This window comes from Garra rufa, chromosome 1 (genome assembly GCF_049309525.1).
Source record: "Garra rufa chromosome 1, GarRuf1.0, whole genome shotgun sequence".
In the NCBI taxonomy this organism is placed as follows: Eukaryota; Metazoa; Chordata; class Actinopteri; order Cypriniformes; family Cyprinidae; genus Garra; species Garra rufa.
In genome coordinates, this window is record NC_133361.1 from 70,203,185 (window position 1) to 70,222,945 (window position 19,761).

At 35.9% G+C, this 19,761-nt stretch overlaps 1 non-coding gene across 1 annotated transcript; it reads left to right on the forward strand.

The window, feature by feature from the left end:
• The first annotated feature begins 19,046 nt into the window (after window positions 1-19,046).
• trnae-uuc (transfer RNA glutamic acid (anticodon UUC)) lies at window positions 19,047-19,118 on the forward strand. The gene has a single exon. It is a non-coding gene; the product is annotated as a tRNA-Glu (tRNA).
• The last annotated feature ends 643 nt before the right edge of the window (window positions 19,119-19,761 follow it).

The window sequence follows — 19,761 nt, forward strand, 5'->3', positions numbered from 1 at the left end:
AAATATTGTGTTAAAACTATTTATTAATGCATTTATTTACTTTTTATTAATTATACACAAAATGAAAACCGAAAACGGAGTGTCTATTCATACTAACTCCGCCCACCAATGTTGGTCAACAGCACAAAAATGGGAGTTGAACGTCAGCTTCTGTGGTCTCGTCTTTTTCAAGTTTTATTAATAGCAGAAAATCCTGCTATTTTAAATAAAAGTGTAAAAAAGATCTATACTTATTTGCAAATTCTGTACAAGCTTAGAGCACGTCTCTATCTCAGCAGCTCGGTCCAAAAACTCTTCCTCTGCATATGCTGTGAGTTTAGAATGCTTAACAATCATCTCGGAAAAAAGTGTGTGTGTGTGTGTGTGAGTGTGTGTGTGTGTGTGTGTGTGTGTGTGTGTGTGTGTGTAATCTCAAGATTTGTTACGTAAATCATCTATGCCATGCCAACATAGAAGAATACTTCAAAATATGCATCGCGATTTCAAAATAAAAATAAAAGTCACCCTGAATTTGCTGTAATTTGTTTAAATGTCATAAATCACAGGCCATTTCAGGAATATAATACATAATAAAGTCAACTTATATTTTTCAGGTTAATGATTCATAAGAAAAGAAAAAGTTTTAATATGGAACCCCTCAAATGCAACTCACTGAGAAAGAATGACAAACAAGTTTTGTAGATAAATTACTTTAAAATTTATTTGCTTATAGCACTTGCAATGTTTTTCAAAAACATGTCATTTGCCTCATCAGACAGATGAACCCCATCCCACCTGAACAGTCCACCTCTCTTCCATGTTATAATGTGGTTGTCAATGAATCCACCACCACTGTTTACAAACTCCCTCGCTTTATTAATACTCCGGCCTTTTCCCCACCGCCAGACACACCTCTCGGTGATGTCGGAGAAAATCACCTTGGCCCCGGTGATTTCTGCAGTGCAGAAATGTCCTTCCTCATAGAACTTAGGAGATCCAGACTCCTTAGTACACCCAAGTCATTCCCCCCAGCATGGATCACCAGGACGTCTGGTCTCTGGCTTGTTGAGAGGACGGCAGGCAGTAGCTGGCTCCATCTCATCCCTCCTTTTCCATGCCACTTTACACTGGTGCTCCGCAGACCCAAGTTAGGCTCCCAGGCGGCCTCAGCTCTCTTTTCAGCCCACTTTACAAAACTGTGGCCAACAATCAGTACTACTTTCTCTAAAATATTTAAAGAAAACTATTAATATATTGACAATAAACTGACAAATATGTGATGAACTGATGATCAAGACAACAACTTACCTCGTGTCATGATCCCAGCAAGTGCTCAATCAGTAATGAAGCAAAAATGTATGAGAGGCTTTTTTTTCTGTCTGGTAAACCCTTAAAGAACGTTGCTAAGCAACAAAAATAACAATGCACTTTTCAAGGCAAAACAAATCTTGATTACCACAGTTACCTTTGCATTCCTGTGGACCAGAGATTTATATAGGAGAAATATCCGGATTTCTAAATATTTTTTACATTTAACTATTTATTTATTCATTCATTCATTTATTCTTTCATTCTTTCATTCATTCATTTATTTATTGACAGCTAAATGAAAATCACTGAAAATATAAGCAGTTTAGCTTAAAGTTTGGCTCAGAAAAGTCATAGTTAAAGTTTGCCATTCTAAGTGATCGGGTGTACAATTATCGTACAGCGGAGGAAAAAGCGGACTAAAAAATCCCATTGATTTACAATGGCAGAATGTCTGTGAATTTGAATCTCAACTGTCACTTTCTCACACACACACACACACACACACACACAGGCCCATAGGAACTTCGGTGCATAATTTGTCCGGCACCGTTTGCCGTAGACCCATGAATGAGGTCTCAAATCGACCGGCTCATTGAGGAGAGGTGTGCTATGACTTTTCTAAGCGATCGGACTTACGATGTTCACACAGCGGAGAAAAAAGCAGGCTAAAAAATGCCATTGATTTACTATGGCAGAATGTCTGTGAATTTGAATCTCAACTGTCACTTTCTCACACACACACACACACACACAGGCCCATAGGAACTTCGGTGCATGATTTGTCCGGCACCGTTTGCCGTAGACCCATGAATGAGGTGTCAAATGTTGCGGCTTATTGAGGAGAGGTGTGCTATGAGTTTTCGGAGCAATTGGAGATACGATGTTCAAACAGCGCACGAAAAAGTGGGCAAAAATATCCCATAGACTTTCATTGGCAGAATGTTCACGCAGGCCCAAAGGTACTTCGGCGTGTAACTCGTCCTACACCGTTTGTCATAGACCCATGAATAGGGTGACCAGACGTCCCGAAAAATTCGGGACAGTCCCGAAATCTAAGCTGCTGTCCCGAATCCCGAATCCCGCTCTAATTGTCCCGAAAATTATACTGAAGCAAAATCTTAAATAGTTATTGTCTGATAAAACATAAAAAACTGTCCGTGGAGAGAGGTTGAGGCTGCTCATTGGCTGCAGCATCTTGTTTTTTTTTAGATATACCCTGAGCCATAGAGAAAGAGAGTTACGACCACTGATCTATATAATGTTCTCTATTATAGATCAGTGGTTACGACACGCTTTGATCTCGGCGCCGCACGGTCACGTGGTTCGTGGAGCGCCCAATAGTTCCAAACAACTCCGCGCTGTCAATGTGTTTGAATGGGTTTAAGTAGGATAGACAGTAGGATAGTTTTACTATATTTGCAGCAATTTCGAGTAATTATTAACACATAATGTGCATTGATGGTGTATTGATAACTTCTCTGAATATGCTTTACAATCGTATTTTATTCTGGGCAGTGATAAAGAGACATAATTAATATGTTCCCATACTTTTTGGCAGTCAAATGTGACCAAACACGTAACTTTTATTCAATTAAATAATTGTAATATATAGTTCAGTTCTATTTAGTTAATATTTGAGGAGGCTTTTTTTTAATAAAAATAAAAATATGATTGGTTCATTAACTTCAGTTTGAAGTGTAAAAATAGCCTAACGTAACTTCTATATTATATAAAATTATATGTATATGTAGGCTACTTATATTAATAAAAACATGATTGGTTCAGTCACTTTCGTTTGAAATTCATTATCTTTATTATTCATTTACCCCCCCCCGTCCCGAATTTCAACCGATCTCATCTGGTCACCCTACCCATGAATGATGTCTCAAATCGATCCGCTTATTGAGGAGAGGTGTGCTGTGAATTTTTGAAGCGATCGGGTGTACGATTATCGTAAAGCGGGTGAGAAATTTGGGCAAAATCTACAATAGACTAACATTGCCATACAATTTGTGAGATCATATCTTTGGATCAGAAAGTCATAGAGGTTTGTGGGTTTGGACTCGGCCTATAAGTAGTGACCTATGATCTTCATAGCCACACCCTAGCAACCAATTACATCACCCTAGCAACCGAGGGCCGAGTAGCAAGCACCACTCACATTTTCTTCAGGAAATGTACATATTTAAATTTTTATGGTTACCATCCCCCTGTGGTTATTATGGATTTGCACAAGAAGGGTGTTTTTAGCATGTCAGGTAAGAGTTTGTTTGCTATATACATATAATGTGTGTGTGTCTCTGTGTGTGTGTGTGTGTGTGTGTGTGTGTGTGTGTGTGTGTATTTATTTATTTATGTAGCGCCCCCTGCCTTCTTCTCCAAGGGGTGCTGCACCCAGGTTCTAATGATATGTCTCCCGACCTAACTTATCTACTTCCTTCCTGTTTCCCCAATTATCACTTTGCTTAGGTGATATACTACTTAGTAATCTTTCTGATAATTTGGTAAATATAAGTCACTGAAGACAAGCTATTAACAATTATCAAAGGATTTATTTACCAAGAGAAAATGAAATTAAAGAAAGAGAATAAAATATGGATTAAATGAAATACAACAATATGTATTGTCTTTTTTAAACAAAACACCTTTAGATCTTCTCAGATCAGCAGTTTGATATCTTATCCTCCAACAACAAAAGGTGCACAAATAATACTTTGTTGGTATCAGTAAGAAATAAACCTTCACTTGTAAATTACTGCACTAAATACCGTCAAGATGCAAATACTCAACAGAAGTTAAATGAACAAACCAAATAGTAATTGTGTAATGTGGGCCCACACACTCACTTTCAGTTTCAATTTCAATAATCCCAACCCGTTGCAGGCCTGTATCGTTGCTTGAGATCGGTGTGGCCGTTTAAACCAACAAATGGCCTCTTCGCTCTGAAGAGCTAAAAAAATAAACGTGAGTACCTGTGGTCTGATTGCGTCAACGCACGTGCTGTCCGCTGATCCTGTCGGAACTCCGTATTCGTCTGTCGTTTCACCCGCGGCTCGCTGAATGACAACAAATCCCGTGACGCCGGAGGAATTCTAAATCGCGGGGGGATTTAGAACGCTATCTGGTTTCTCCATCCTGTATTCTTGCTCCTCGGTTCATTAGGAAGCTGTGATCTCTCATCACACGAAAGTCTCTTACTCTCCGTCAGAGAAAAAGGTGATTACAGCGCGAGTAGCAGCCGAAAACAAACGTAAGTCCGTCTATACTCTTTGTTTTAAAGTACACAAACGGCACGAAATAACAGAAAACTTTCTTTACCACTTTCTATTTGCGGAAGATGTAAAAAAACACTTAATCAGTGGTTATTTCCGTCTTTCTTTCTGAAACACGGCAGAGAGAAATCTGCGACATCACTTTCGATCTCCTTCTCCTCTTTTTTTCCCCTTTCCAATCAGAGATCTTAATACCTGCACAGGGGCGGGAGTAGGCAAAATACTGACCAATCGCAAATAAAAGAACATACACACTGGCCAAAAGCAAGTGCATCTCACATAATCATTTACCGTAATCAGTGTAATCTTAGTGCAGACGAAATGCCATTCAATGATATGACTACATAGCATTTATGACTTTTATAATTTCAGAAGTACACATGTGAGAGATTTTAAATAACCTAGCCAGGCTACATTTATTATAGATGCTCCTAATATGAATAGGCTCACAGATGTTTTGTTTTTGTTGTTTTTTTAGTGATCTGAAACCTGCTCAAAAGATGATCCCTGCTGTCTTTCCCTTGAGTCTTTTTCAAACTGTTTTCCTCTGAGATATAATAATATATTTATAAATGTTTAAAAGTAGGGTTCAAGTGTATTTCTAGTTGTAACTAAATATATTTTTTTAAATACAGATATAGTATGTTAAAAGCACATTTTAGTTCAATTTCATGGTGTCTCAAAATAGCACAGTTGAGTACACTTAGATGGTATTAAGTTTATCTTAACATATACTTAATACTATTTTTTAGTACAATAAGTACAAAATTAGTGTGCGAAAATAGAGCAATTTTAGTACATTACTGAAAAGTGTACTAAGTATACTTAAATAAAGTGTATTTTAGTGCACTTTTTTTTTTACCTGGGAATGAACATTTGAATAAAATATAGAATGTATGTAAGCTGAATTATAGCAACATTGATAATTTATATTCACAGACCCTAGATAGGTACAAACAATAACACATCAAATATACATACAAACTTCATACAGAAAACAAAATACTCCAAAACAATTTACACTTACACAACTGATTCGTTATGAGCCACTGCCAAAACTGCCACTGATTTTTGAAAGTATGATAAGGCGGTATGGCACCTCACAATCTCCTCCAATGACAGACCTGGTACCAATATCATAATCTGTTTTATGAGGTGTGGCAAGACCACAACGTACTTTAAAAATATTTCAGGCATATTTAGATTTTTTTTTTTCATTTTCTAAATAAATTGTGTTTTTTTAAAGAATGTTACAATAGTTAAGAAAAATGGTTTGTTATCTAGCAATTTTATTGATTTTTATTTTTTATTCAAGTGATTTTGTTGTTGTTGTTGTTGTTGTTTAATAGTAAATATAATTTGATAAGCCAGTCCTGAACATTTTCCATAGCAGTAGTTAAGGTGATTGAACCCTCCTCTCAATTAGTTACAAAAGTGAAAATTACTATATCATCTGCATACATGTGGACATTTACATCTTTACATACTCCAGGTAAATCAATATTATAATAAAATAAGTCCCAAGATAGAGCCTTGTGGAACCCCATTGGGGCAATCAAGGTGAGATGACTTTGTACCATCAATACACATATGTTGTTTCCTATTTAAAAAGATAAGATTTTATCAGAATTATTTAAGTCTTCCAAAAATGTTAATTTGGCTAAAAGAACCTAGTGGTTCAACTACGTCACATGCCTTCTTTAGAACCAACAGCACCAGTATATGCACTTTTATTTAGTAGGCATTTGACTCTCAACAAACAATTAGCTGATTTAAACATGAAAAACCATAACCCCAAAAATGGGGACAGAAGTGGACAAAAGAGACTGTGAAACAGAGGCTGTTTATTTGTGATCCGATCAACCAAAACAATTTTTAAACCCAGGACCAAATCTGCTGCTAAGGTATTTTTAACTCTATCTTCTCTTTGGTGTTATTACATGAATCCTAAGATGTTTCTTGTCTGTGAAACTTTCCACAATTCCACACTGATGACATAAAAACAGTTATTTCACATGTGACGATGCATGTGGTATTTAAGGCCTGCTTTATATCTGAAACACCTTCCACAGTGGCCACATTTAAATGTGTTTTCTCCAGTGTGAACTCTCATGTGCCGGTTAAGGGATCCTTTTTGGTTGAAACTCTTTCCACATTGCTGGCAGGTGAAAGGCTTTTCTCCTGTGTGAACTCTTATGTGCTCTTCAAATCGTCGTTTATGATTAAAGCTCTTTCCACACTGAGGACATGTGAAGGGTTGCTTTCCAGAGTGGATTCTCATATGGTCTTCAAAGTGTTGGTTTCGATGGAAACTCTTTCCACACTGAGGGCATGTGTAGGGATTCTCTCTGTGAGTTCTCAAATGGACTTCAAGGTTTTCATGTTGATCAAAACCCTTTCCACACTGATCACACGTGTAGGGCTGCTCTCCATTGTGAATTCTCATGTGTCTGTTAAAGCTTCCTTTTTGAGTGAAACTTACTCCACACTGTTGGCAGGTGAAAAGGCTCATTCCAGTGTGAACTGTCATGTGGGAGTTAAGGTCTCCTTTCCTGTTGAAACTTCTTCCACACTGTGGGCAGGTGTAAGGCTTCTCTCCAGTGTGAACACTCATGTGGGCTTCAAGGTTTCCATGATAACTGAAACACTTTCCACATTGTTGGCAGGTATAACTACTCCTCCCTGTCTTTTGGTTCATTTTTCTTGAGGAAGTAATTTCACTTTGTGAGCAACTTAAAGATTTTTTTCCAGTTATAAAATCATGTTGATCCTTATATTGACTTTTGTCTTTCATTTCATTCAGTTCTTGGCTCTCCTCTTTCAGCACAATCAGGTCTAATGTGAAAAAAAGACAAATAAAAATTAACCCCAATTTAAAGTCCATGTTGCAAGTTAAAAAAATTTTCGAGATAAACATATATTCGTGTATGAAAATACAATACAAATCGTTAATGCAGGATTTGAAAATATTTTACAAGACATAAGGGCACAAATTTAGAAGACAAAGTGACGATTTCCTTGACCGCTCTCAAAAACAGCTTTTTTTCCAGACCGCGTCATATGACGTCACGACAGGTAGTCGTTCGCCTAGCTCTGTTGCTATTCAGTAGGAGCAGTCGTGATTTAGTGTGTTTTCAGTCGTTATTTTTAATTTCAATTGATCATTGTCATGGTAAATTATTGTGTTTATGGAGGCTGTGCAAACTCCAGCCTGTCAGGACATCATGTCCATGGGTTTACTTACAATAAAAAGAACGACGCTATCTGCTTCGAAAAACGCGTTCACTTTACACCGGAGGATTATCATCCCGGCGATATGATACAGTTCAATATGGGATGCCGAAGCAAGAACCAAGTGAGGGTCAAAACTGTTGCAGTTTTCTTCAGTGCACACAGCGGCTTCATCGGCTCCGCGGTCAGCCTGGTTCGTCCGAAGCCGTCAGAGATGCAGACGAATACGTGAAATGTGCACCGTAAGTCTTGTTTTTTCTTCTCATAACTTCGCAAAACGACCAAATCCGTGAATATATTTATTTAAATAATGAGACACAACAAGATGTGTATAAGTCGAGGTAAAGCACTGTAGCTAGCTTGTAACGTTAGGCATTAGCAATGTAAGTTTAAGAACCATGTAAAAATGGTACCATATGAGAATGCATTACTGGTCAGTTATCCTCCGTTTGTTAATATTATAATCATCAAGTCTACAGCTTGGTCACATTGTTTGCACAGCTAATTTGTGATTTTTTTTGTCATGTGTGTTTTTAGGGTTTTGGGAGACATTGCAAGACATGAGGATGTGTGAAGATCTGAAGCAGTGGAGCCAGCTGTTATTAACCATCTCTAAAATAACACATTAGTGTGATACCCACACTGAAAATATTTTTCTTTCAGTTGTATATGTTTGGTACATCTACATATATATATATTAACAGTTGCAATGTTGTGTGTTTAAAGTTGGGTATTAACAGTACTATGAAATAATATTTACGATTTATTGCTGCATAAATTAAACTGAATTGAATGAGCCATAAATGCAGATCTGCTTAATATATATGTATTGTTAACCTCATAAAAACATTTATACATTAAGACAATTTGTTATTGTGATTATTTTTTTATTGATTGTCACCAAAATGGGGCCATTAAAAAGTTTTACTTTATAGGTATTTGTGACCTAAATATAGTCAACCTGTAATTGAGATTACATTTTACTGTTTATTTGTACGTACAAGTATTTTGATCAGAGTAATAAATTATCTCTACCATAAACTTACTCATGCCTTTGCCAGAAATGCATATAAGCTATCTATTTTGATTTCAGACAGCAAGCCTCAAAGTGCAGAGTCAGAGACAGCACATCAAGTTTGGGGGCATTTCCCATAGAAGCATATAATAAAACAAAAAGGTGTTTATCTCTCGCGTGCGCGGTAATAAGAACCCGCTATATCACGTAACGTTGGATATTAACGAGTATGACACGCTTCATCAACGATCATTTGTTTGTGTTACTGGTAAGTAGAATCAATACTTCTAGGTGACCAATGCTATAATTTTGCCCGATTAGATATCGTCTGCTAACACTGATCTCTCTCACACACCTGCCTTGTTCTCCTCACATTACAACTTAATTTGTCTCTGACCGTTGTTCTTTTTAATCCTGGCATGTCCCTGCTCTCTTGGCCACATAACCGGCTCATATTTGTGTCTGTGGTTCGTCATACGAGTGTAAATAAACATTTTAAATGTTCTCCGTGTCTGAACAGTCATTGCGATCCATTGTTTTCCTATGGTTTACATTGACCGCTCTACCGGCCGTGACGTCACTGCCGCTTTTGTCAGTTTTTCAGATGCGGAAGTAAAATTCTCTCTCAAAAACGACTCCAGAAGCCTAAATAGCGTATTTTGAATTATATTTTCAAGAAAAACTGGTTCCTACACTATTTATCTACACGTTCATTCACAGTGATCTTCAACTTGAAAGTTGGACTTTAATGGCTCAAAGCAACAGATATACTCATTTCTTTATCAGGGGCCTTTTACCCACTTCTAAATCCCCTTCGATGCAAATCATTCAGTAGTGTCCTGCATTAGCCAAAATCATGACAGTGCACCACATGAATAGCTAATTCAATCATATGTGAATAAATGCGTAAATGTCCTTACGGACACCCACTAAAGACAGTGATGTGGTCAGGACCATGGCACAGGCTTCCTTTGAAATATGTTTGATGAGTGCGTCTGATGCACCTTGCTCTTTCCCGTAACCCCAGTCAGAAAATGGAGACAGTGACAGAGATGACAAAGATGCTGCCTGTGCATACATGACAGCATGTCAGGGGAGGCGCGCAGAGTGGTAAACTAATAAATAATAAGTGATTACTAATTTGAATCAGTACATTATAATGAAAACAATATGGTAAAAATGAAAAGAAGCAGGTTTTTATGATCAGAAATTGATGTGAACCCCTGTAAAATTTTCAGTCCAAGGACCCAGTAAATGAGTACATTCAAACAGTACTTTAAAACGGCTTTAATACAGAGAAATACAGAGAAAACCTGTGTGTGTTTTATCAGTTTTATTTATTTGTGCTATTGCTAATTTATTAGTTTGTTCCTATTGCATGACTTTATGAATGTTTTAAATTTATATTAGTTTTTTTCTGTGGTATTTTTTGTTGTTGTTGGTAAAACCATAGGCAAAAGACAGAACAAATGTGTTTGACATCTAAATGTTGGACTTTTTAATGGATTTTTTTTTTATCTTATTGGAATCAGAATTAGGAATCGCTAATAATCGGAATTGCTAAACAGAATCGGAATCAATAAAATTCAAACGATGCTCAACCCGACTCATTACTGTACTTTGTATCACAGAGTAGGTCTTCTCTGTCTTTTAGAAGAAAAATGCACTGGTACCTAATTATTTATAAACCCATCTTGGGGATGTTGCTTTCTTATCTCTGCTGTCTTATGCAACAGAAAAATATTAAGAATTACTTTCTTTATTCGCAAAATTGTTATATTTCAGTTGCCATTACAACTGAAATTGCAAAATTTGCTGTTTTTGGATCATTATAAATTAGTTATCCAGCAAATGGAAGATGACTTAACAATATGCAGTTGTTTTAAGTGTAATTAGTCTGTTTGTGTGGTGTATATTTGTGATGAAACTGATTGTATTGCTGCTCATTTTGGCCAGGACACTCCTGTTTAATTTTTAATCTCAGAGAGTACTTTCTGGTTTAATAAAGGTTCAATAAATAAAAAAAATAATAATATATTTATTTATTTATTTAACTCAGATTTTACTCAGTCCGCAGTGGCCATTTACATTAAAGAGCACTAAAATGACAGCAATCGACATTTTAAAAAAATATATAGAGGAAAAGTACATAATAATTCAGCTTTGAGAATGAAAACCAACCTGTTTGTTCCCCAGTATCTTCATGTTTGACTCTGAATGTTTCTTCAGTCCTCATGTCTTCACTCTCCTCTTTAATAAACGCCATCTTTATAATTGTCTGTCATGTGGATCTCAGTTGCTTCAGCAGTTTTTCTGTGCTGTTTAAGATGAGAATAATTAACAGAAAGAAAAATAAACCCAAACAAAATCTCGAGGTTCATCTCACCCTTGTCAAAAAATCCTATAGGATTCCAATAGGATTTCTCTACAGGATTCCAGTTAGAATTTCTATCATATTTTGGAACCGTTCCTAAAGGATTCCATTAGGAATTGTCTTATAGGATTTTCTTATAGGACAAGACATAAATATCCTGTAGGATAATTTCTACAGGATTTTAATGGGATTTATTTTAAAGCATCTTTCAAGAATTTTGAAGAATCCTAACGGTACGCTTTTTTAATTGGTTATATTAGTTTAGTGTCTTGCAGTTTACTTTAACCCTTTATAGGGCACTCATTGAAATACTTGGAAATTCAAAAATTCAACCCCAGAGTGTTATTGGAGGTTATTACAAGACCTTTAAACTTTTGTGACTTAAATTTTTTTTTATGTTTTTATGTTGAAAATTAGGTTAAATGAAGTGATCATATATAGTTACTTGCCGGTCTATGGTATCTTTTTCCCCCCCAAAAAATGTGTATACATTTTAAATATAAGGCATAAATAAATACATAAAACATATATAATATTCATAGAATATTTATTTAGAAACAATTTACACACACACAAAAAATTTATATATACATATATATATATATATATATATATTCTCTCTCTCTCTCTCTCTCTCTCTCTATATATATATATATATATATATATATATATATATATATATATATATGAACACAAAAACGTAACAGAATATTTATTTAGGAAATTAAAAATCTTGCTGTCTTCCTCGTCAGAACCCTAGATGGGGTCAGCTGGCACAACAAAACTGACTTCTATCCATAGAATTGTTGAGTAGACAGCTGCGAAAGAAAAGGTTTCTGAGTCAGTATCAAGCCCATGTTGATTTGTTTGTGAAAGAAAAGTGCAGATCTACTGAAAACATATAATATTCACATAAATAGTAAATTTATAATAAGAACTGAAAAAAATAGCATTAAGTACTGGTGGTACCACCTATTTTAGCAGAAATAATAAACACCAATCTATTGGTACTAAAACCAAAATTACAAATTTTTCACTGTTTATTTCTTGATCATTTCAATAAATGGTTTAAGTTTGACACTGGATTACTGCATCATGGTATACAAGCCTTTGCAATATTCAGTGGACAAAAAACAGGCATAAAAACAGTCAAACTATCACTTGCCTTACTTTTACCTGAACCGGGCGTATGTCTAAAAATGGACATTCTGTTGTGTTACCACAAACGGGCGTATGATCAAATATGATCACACCATTTTTTTTACCACATCGTTCACTAATTTCTAGAAATCAAACGCAAACAACGTCTATATCACCATACAACACAACTATTCAGCTATATAATGTGTGAGTTTCATTGACTTACCATTGTGCATTTCGATGCTTTCTCCGTTTTTGTGGGACAAAGTAGGAGCGTAAATCAGCATTTTCTCATTCCGGAAGCACGTTGAAGTTTGAAACGCCCCAGACAACTTCCGATTGGTCAGATGCCATTGTGTCGCTATCCGTGACGTAGACTAACATCTGTTGATTGGCTGGGACAAATCCATGTGCTTACACGATCTCATACAAGGGAGACAGACGCTATTGAAAATGTTCGATTAAGTGATCAAATATGGTGCCTCGCCCTATAAAGGGTTAACTCACCTTAATATACATTCCAATAGGAATCCTCTACAAATCCTAAAGGATTCCACTAGGAATCCTATACAGGATTCAAATCAGAATTCTATCATATTTTGGAACCATTCTTAAAGGATTCCATTAGGAATTGTCTTACAGGATTTTCTTATAGGACAAGACATAAATATCCTGTAGGATAATTTCTACAGGATTTTAATGGGATCCTGCTTTATTTTAAAGCATCTTTCAAGAATAATCCTAAGACTATTCCTATCAAAATCCTATAGAAATGGTTCCAAAATATGATAATAAATTCCAATAAAAATCATGTACAAGTTTCTTATCAGAATCCTTTAGGATTTTTTTGATAAGCAACATACAATGAACAACGTCTACATCAGGGTGATGTAAACAGCAAACTGCAAGTACTATTTGTTAGTAAAACAAGGACAGTGCAAAAGTTCACCTTTAGATAAAAAAAAGTTCCCATAAAGACATGAACAAGCATTCAATTTGATCCCATAAAAAATCCTTTAGGAATGATCCTACAGAATATATAAGAATCTTATAAGAATATTCCTATCAAAATCCTATAGGAATGGTTCCAAAATATGATAGAAATTCCAATAAGAATCCTGTACAAAATTCTTTGGAATTGGAATCCTTTAGGATTTTTTGACAAGACATAAATATTCTTTAGGATGGTTTCTATGGGATTTTTATGGGATCAAATTGGATGCCTGTTCTTTTTGTAATCTAAAGTGCACTTTTCCACTGTTTTTGTTTTACTAGCAAATAGTACTTGCAGTTTGCTGTTTACATCACCTTGTTCAATAACATTGTAAACAACATGTGAGGTGATTTGTGCAGCTCACAGCTTTAGTGAAACACACACACACACACACACACACACACACACACGCACACACACACACACACACACACACACACACACACACACAGTATGTAGCAATTGTCCTCCAATGCAAATACTACACTGGACCAGGTCTAGACTTGAGTGAGGGAGGTAGATATAAAACTTAGAGGACACCAGAAGTTGGAAAGAAAAAGAACCCTTTACTGTGACAATATATAAATAACATAACAAAAGGTTAAACAGTCTTTTCTAAATTAGTAGTAGTTTAATTCAGCAAATCCTGGGCTGAATGATTAAGTTAATAATAGTTAGGATTAAATCTAAAATAATTAAATTCTAAATCTTAATGTCTTTTTTTCTGTAGTAACCCTTTTTTCTTCACAAGAAAAATAACAACTTTGTTGTTCTCAAGACAAAGCAAATACACATCACAACATTATTTCCTTCATTTTTATTAAAATATTTGAAAAGGGAGAAATTAAGACTGCTGTCTTTTATAGTGTTCACTAGCCTAATCACACATTGGTAGCTTCTGCCAACAACGTGCGCTATTTGCACTTAAAGTATAGTGACGCTACAAAGCTGTAAAGCACAACATTAATTAAAACAGCTTCAAATGGTGGCAGAACAGTCACTACTCCAATGTTTTATACAATGAAAATTAGTAGCATAAACATATGTGACTATCATAAATAATACCACAGATTCATAGCTTTTGACACATAACTGCAGACTCCTGTGCTAATCAGCAGATACAATCAAACACGAGTTCAACAACTCACCAAGATCACCCAATATTGTTGGTTTAGGATGCAGACCAGATAAATGTTACTATTTCGTCATTTTTGGCGTCTTTGAAATCAAAGTTTGACAAGTTAAACACCGTTAATCACTCGCTGCTTTTCCTCTTCGACCGTTATTTTCAAATGATGAGCGTTACAGTTGCAGGCGCGCTACATTCGGATTTCTTAAAGGGGCCGCGTCAGGACAATACCGTATGTAGATGTTCGTATTTCTGTGAATTCTTAATCACATGTAATACATTTAACTCATTCGAACATTATGAAATATCATATATATTATCTTTGCCTTTCTTTAATATTATAAATTTCAATAAATACATATTATGTGTTTATATTTGTGTGTATTCATATAGGCTGCAATTTATTGTGGGTTACAGGTGCACACAAACATGCAGTGTTACTCTAAAAAAGTAAAATTAAAAAAGTAATTAATCAACAGAATCAACTAAGATCATACAAGACAAAGTGAAATTTCGTTTAAAAATGACAATGCCCATTAAGTTTCTATGAATCAATAAAATACAGGACAAAGTGAAATCCCATTAAATAAAACACTGTCCAATAAGATTCTAAAAATCAAGGAAAACCCTACAGGACAAAGTGAAATTCCATTAAAATAAATTGCAATGTCCAATAGGATTCTAAAAATCCACTAAAATCCTACAGGACAAAGTGAAATTCCATTAAAATGAATTGTAATGTCCAATAGGATTCTAAAAATCCACTAAAATCCTACAGGACAAAGTGAAATTCCATTAAAATAAATCGTAATGTCCAATAGGATTCTAAAAATCCACTAAAATCCTACAGGACAAAGTGAAATTCCATTAAAATAAATCGTAATGTCCAATAGGATTCTAAAAATCCACTAAAATCCTACAGGACAAAGTGAAATTCCATTAAAATAAATCGTAAAGTCCAATAGGATTCTAAGAATCCACTAAGATCCTAAAGGATAAACTGAAATTCCAATAGGATTTTTTGACAAGGGCAATCAGCTCCTAGTTCAGTCGTCAGTCAAAGTGATAGTTAAAGGCCCTGAATTACATATAATAATAATAATAATAATAATAAAGAATTGAATAACAAAGAATGGGTGCGTCTTAATCAGTTCACTAGTTCAGTAGACAGTCAGAGTGAGAGTTAATAGGCTTTGATATACAAATTACACAGGACGTTCATTTGTTTGTTTTGTTTTCTCAGATTGATTATCATATGTATAACCACAGCTTTTAACTAACAATGTACTTTATTTTACATTGTCATTAATACATGCTATATGTAGTTACTATAGTAATAACAGTAAATTATGCATAATTGGATGCAACCGTAAAACAAAACAAAACAATAATCTTATCCCTATCGTAACTGCATGTAGTAATTTAATATTCAAATATGTATATGTATAATTGTAGTTAAAATGTTAAAAAGTTTAAATAAATGTGTAACCTTGTTTTGCTTTATAAGCAATAAAATAATGTTTAATTGTTGTAATGGATGCCATTATTTAGTCAGCTTGAATATATATCATTGTATCATTATAAAAAAATTAAAAACATTTGTGTAGTTGTCCAATACCTGCAAAATGCACATTACTAACTATTATTTCCCTAATATATTTAGATGAGCACTAAGCCAAAGAGCCACAAGGTCATGGGTGAAGGCGAGTGGATGGCCAGGTTGAGGACTTTTGCCAGCTCTGGGGTTTGTCCGTCTGGAGGCAACAGACCAGCACCACGGCAGCGGAAGTGGTACAACCTCTACCAGAAGGTAAAGTTACCTGTATCTCATTGTAGAATATGTATGTGTACATTATTTGTCAAACATTTTTACACGTGACTGTGTTTAATGTTTTTGAAAGAATTGTCTTTTGCTCATTCAGCCTGCATTTATATGATCAAAAATACAGAAAAAACTGCAATATAATTATTACTGCATATTTGTATTTATTTTTTTATTTTTTAATGAAAACTGTGATACGTTTTGCAGAATTCATTGATGAATAAAAAGTTTAAAAGAACAGCATTCATTTCTTTAAAAAAAACTTTTGAACAGTACTGTATATTGTTACAGAAGATTTTCTATTATATTTCTAAAGCTGTTCTTTTTTTACTTTTAATGATTTCTAAAATGATTGCTAAATATATTCAGCGTTGATGATAGAAATAAATTAAATTTAAAGTATATGGAACTGTAAATTTAAACTGTATTAACATTTAATAATATTATTCATGTTTTTTGTATTTTTTATTAAATAAATGCAGGACTGATGAGCATAAGACACAAAATAGTGATGTGTCCAAACTTGTGAATGATCCTGTATTTCTGTGTTTTCTTTTATAATTTCTTTTTTTTTTTCATAGGAGAGCTGCTTGGTGTTGACTACTTCCTGGGTCAGACTGGACAGCCCCTGGTAGTGGACCCTGACTCAGAAGAGACAGAGAACATGCTGGAGGATGTGGATGAAGGTGAGGATGAAGAAGACGAGGGCTTCAGGGAGGACCAAACATTTTACTGAGTCGAGTCTTACTGATGACCCAAGCTTCTCTCTGTCCTCCACTCAGCCTGATGCCTCCTTCACGCCACGTGCCTCAGCATCTCCTGACTAGTCTGTGGTAGGTAAATGTCTCATTTAATTTATGTATGTAATTATGTTTTATGTAATATTGTTAAATTTCTAGGGGAAAAAAAATAATTTGTGCTGAATTTGTGCTGATATTTTTATTTGTTGTTGTTTTTTTGTCCCACTTCACCGTACTCATAATGTTGTTTATTTCTTTTTCTTTTTTTTTTCTCACAGGCTTTGCATAGTGCTGGTGTGCTGGACAAAGTGGACAGCCTTGTGAAATTATCTCGTGGAGCTCAGGAATCAGCCATCTCTGGCTCTCACCAACCATCAGGTCAATTTCTCTTCTTGACCTGTCATATGTTAACACTACCACTTGTTTTGTTTTCTCGTTTGCCATGTATTATATGCTCTCTCTGCTTAGGTGAGCAATATAGTTGGCAGAACCTGATGGATTACGATAAGAAGAGAGTGATGTTTGCTGCCAGACACCAGAGCAGGCTGGACACAGGTTCACTCCAGGGGTGGAGAGCGTGAAGAGGCATACATTCACCACCACTGTCCCACTTGCCCAGTGGCCAGATTGTTGTTGCTTGATTGAGAAAAGAAAGAAAGGGGATAAAGTTTTATTTATGTATATGTTATTCTGTTCTTTAGCACTTGCAAAACATGCACAGGAGTCATTAATATTTTAAAGTTTTATTCATTTGTATTGTTTTGTGCTTTCTGTTCTTTTCACTTGCAGTTAATGCACAAGAGCCATGGACATTGGACGGTTTTGTTTATATGTATAGTTCTGTTTTCTGTTCTTTTGCACTTGCAAAAAATGCACAGGAGTCATGGACAATAGAAAGTATTATTAAGAGGTATTATTCTGTTTTCTGCACATGCAACATAACTATAAGAATAAAAATGTAAAAAAAAGAAAAAAAAAAAAAGAATAATGAATAATTGGCTATGACTGATTGAAAAATAAAAGTTTGGTCATGATTAAATAACTCTTTTTGTTTGTCATTGTTACAGTATCATTAAACGGTTATAGGCCCTTTTAAAAATGTTGATACATTTGGGGATGATTTAATAAATAAATGTACAATTTTTTGTACAATAAGTTTTAGAACATAACTACAGCCGAAATATATTTAAAGTGCAAACACTTTGAATAAAATATCAATAATCAGTAATATAAATCTAATAAAATATAAATTTGTTATTTCAAAAATTATTTCATTCATTTGGATATCATTTATGTGATAATTACTGATAAATAAAACATTCAGTAAACACTTCAATCTATGGCAACACTGTAATATGAACTGGGAAGCTTGTGATCATCCTTACTCCCATATAAATGTACAGGAAAATAGAGAAAACATTTTTTTTTTGTTGCAAATGCGCACTCCCTGACCGGGAATCGAACACAGGCCGCAGCGGTGAGAGCACCTAATCCTAACCACTAGACCACCAGGGAAGAGGATATCTGACGCTGGCCTGCTAATATCATGAGAACAAGCAGACAGCAATACAGGCTTCTGTCACCTCGAAAACCAACAAGCCGTGCGCAAGCACGAGGTACCCCAGATGGTGGGACAGTGGCGCAATGGATAACGCGTCTGACTACGGATCAGAAGATTCTAGGTTCAACTCCTGGCTGGCTCGCTCTCTGCTTTTTGCGTAAAGCAGTATGGTTTTGATGTCACGGGCTTGCCGAATTGTTGCCCTATTCCTACGTGCCACCCGGGCTTTGAGGAAAAGTTGGACACGAAATGAAATCAGAGCTAGCCAATAATCAGCAACTTACCCGGTTAAAAGAGTGTCTCAGTTTCATCGTTAATCTCATGATTTTTTCATTTCTGAACCTTGACAGATCGGCAATAGGCTGTTTTTCCTTGAGATAACGGTTACAATGCAAGACCACGCTTGTTTTTTCGAATGCGTGGCGTGAGTATTTTTGGAATCTTTTTTTTTACCCGGACAAGGCTTCCGCTGACCAGTTCCCATATGGTCTAGTGGTCAGGATTCCTGGTTTTCACCCAGGCAGCCCGGGTTCGACTCCCAGTATGGGAAAGCGGGAAACATAAATAATACAGCTCCGGGTTACCCACGATAGACACCAAAGGTTTCTCCTCCATTTCTTGCAGTCTCCGGACTTTTTAAGCAACGGTAAACTTTCGTCACCATTCATTCGATTGGACAATGGAAAAGAACGCGAATGACGTTGGGCATTTTTCCGCTCAGAGTTGATTTTTTTTTCAACTTCAGGCGCTCAACTTCAGCGCTCCTGCAAAAACGTGAGGCGCCGGGGGCGCATAAACAGCACGCAGAACGCTCACTGCCAATAGAAAACCATTCAAAAGAGGCGCCTCCAACGGCAAAAACGCGTTCGGTGTGATCGCCGCCTAATCCAAATTTTTGCGTAATGCAGTTTAAAATCTTTTTTTTTTACCCGGACAAGGCTTCCACTGACCAGTTCCCATATGTAGTGGTCAGGATTCCTGGTTTTCACCCAGGCGGCCCGGGTTCGACTCCCGGTATGGGAAGGCGGGCTCCTTTTTGCTACCAGTCAGGATTCCTGGTTTCACCCAGGCGGCCCGGGTTCGACTCCCGGTATTGGAAGGCGGGCTCCTCTTTGCTTGCCTCTTCAAAACGGGCCGCACGTCTTTCTGCGTCGAAAGCCATTTTTTGGCCAGCAGTCGAGCTGCAGAAACAT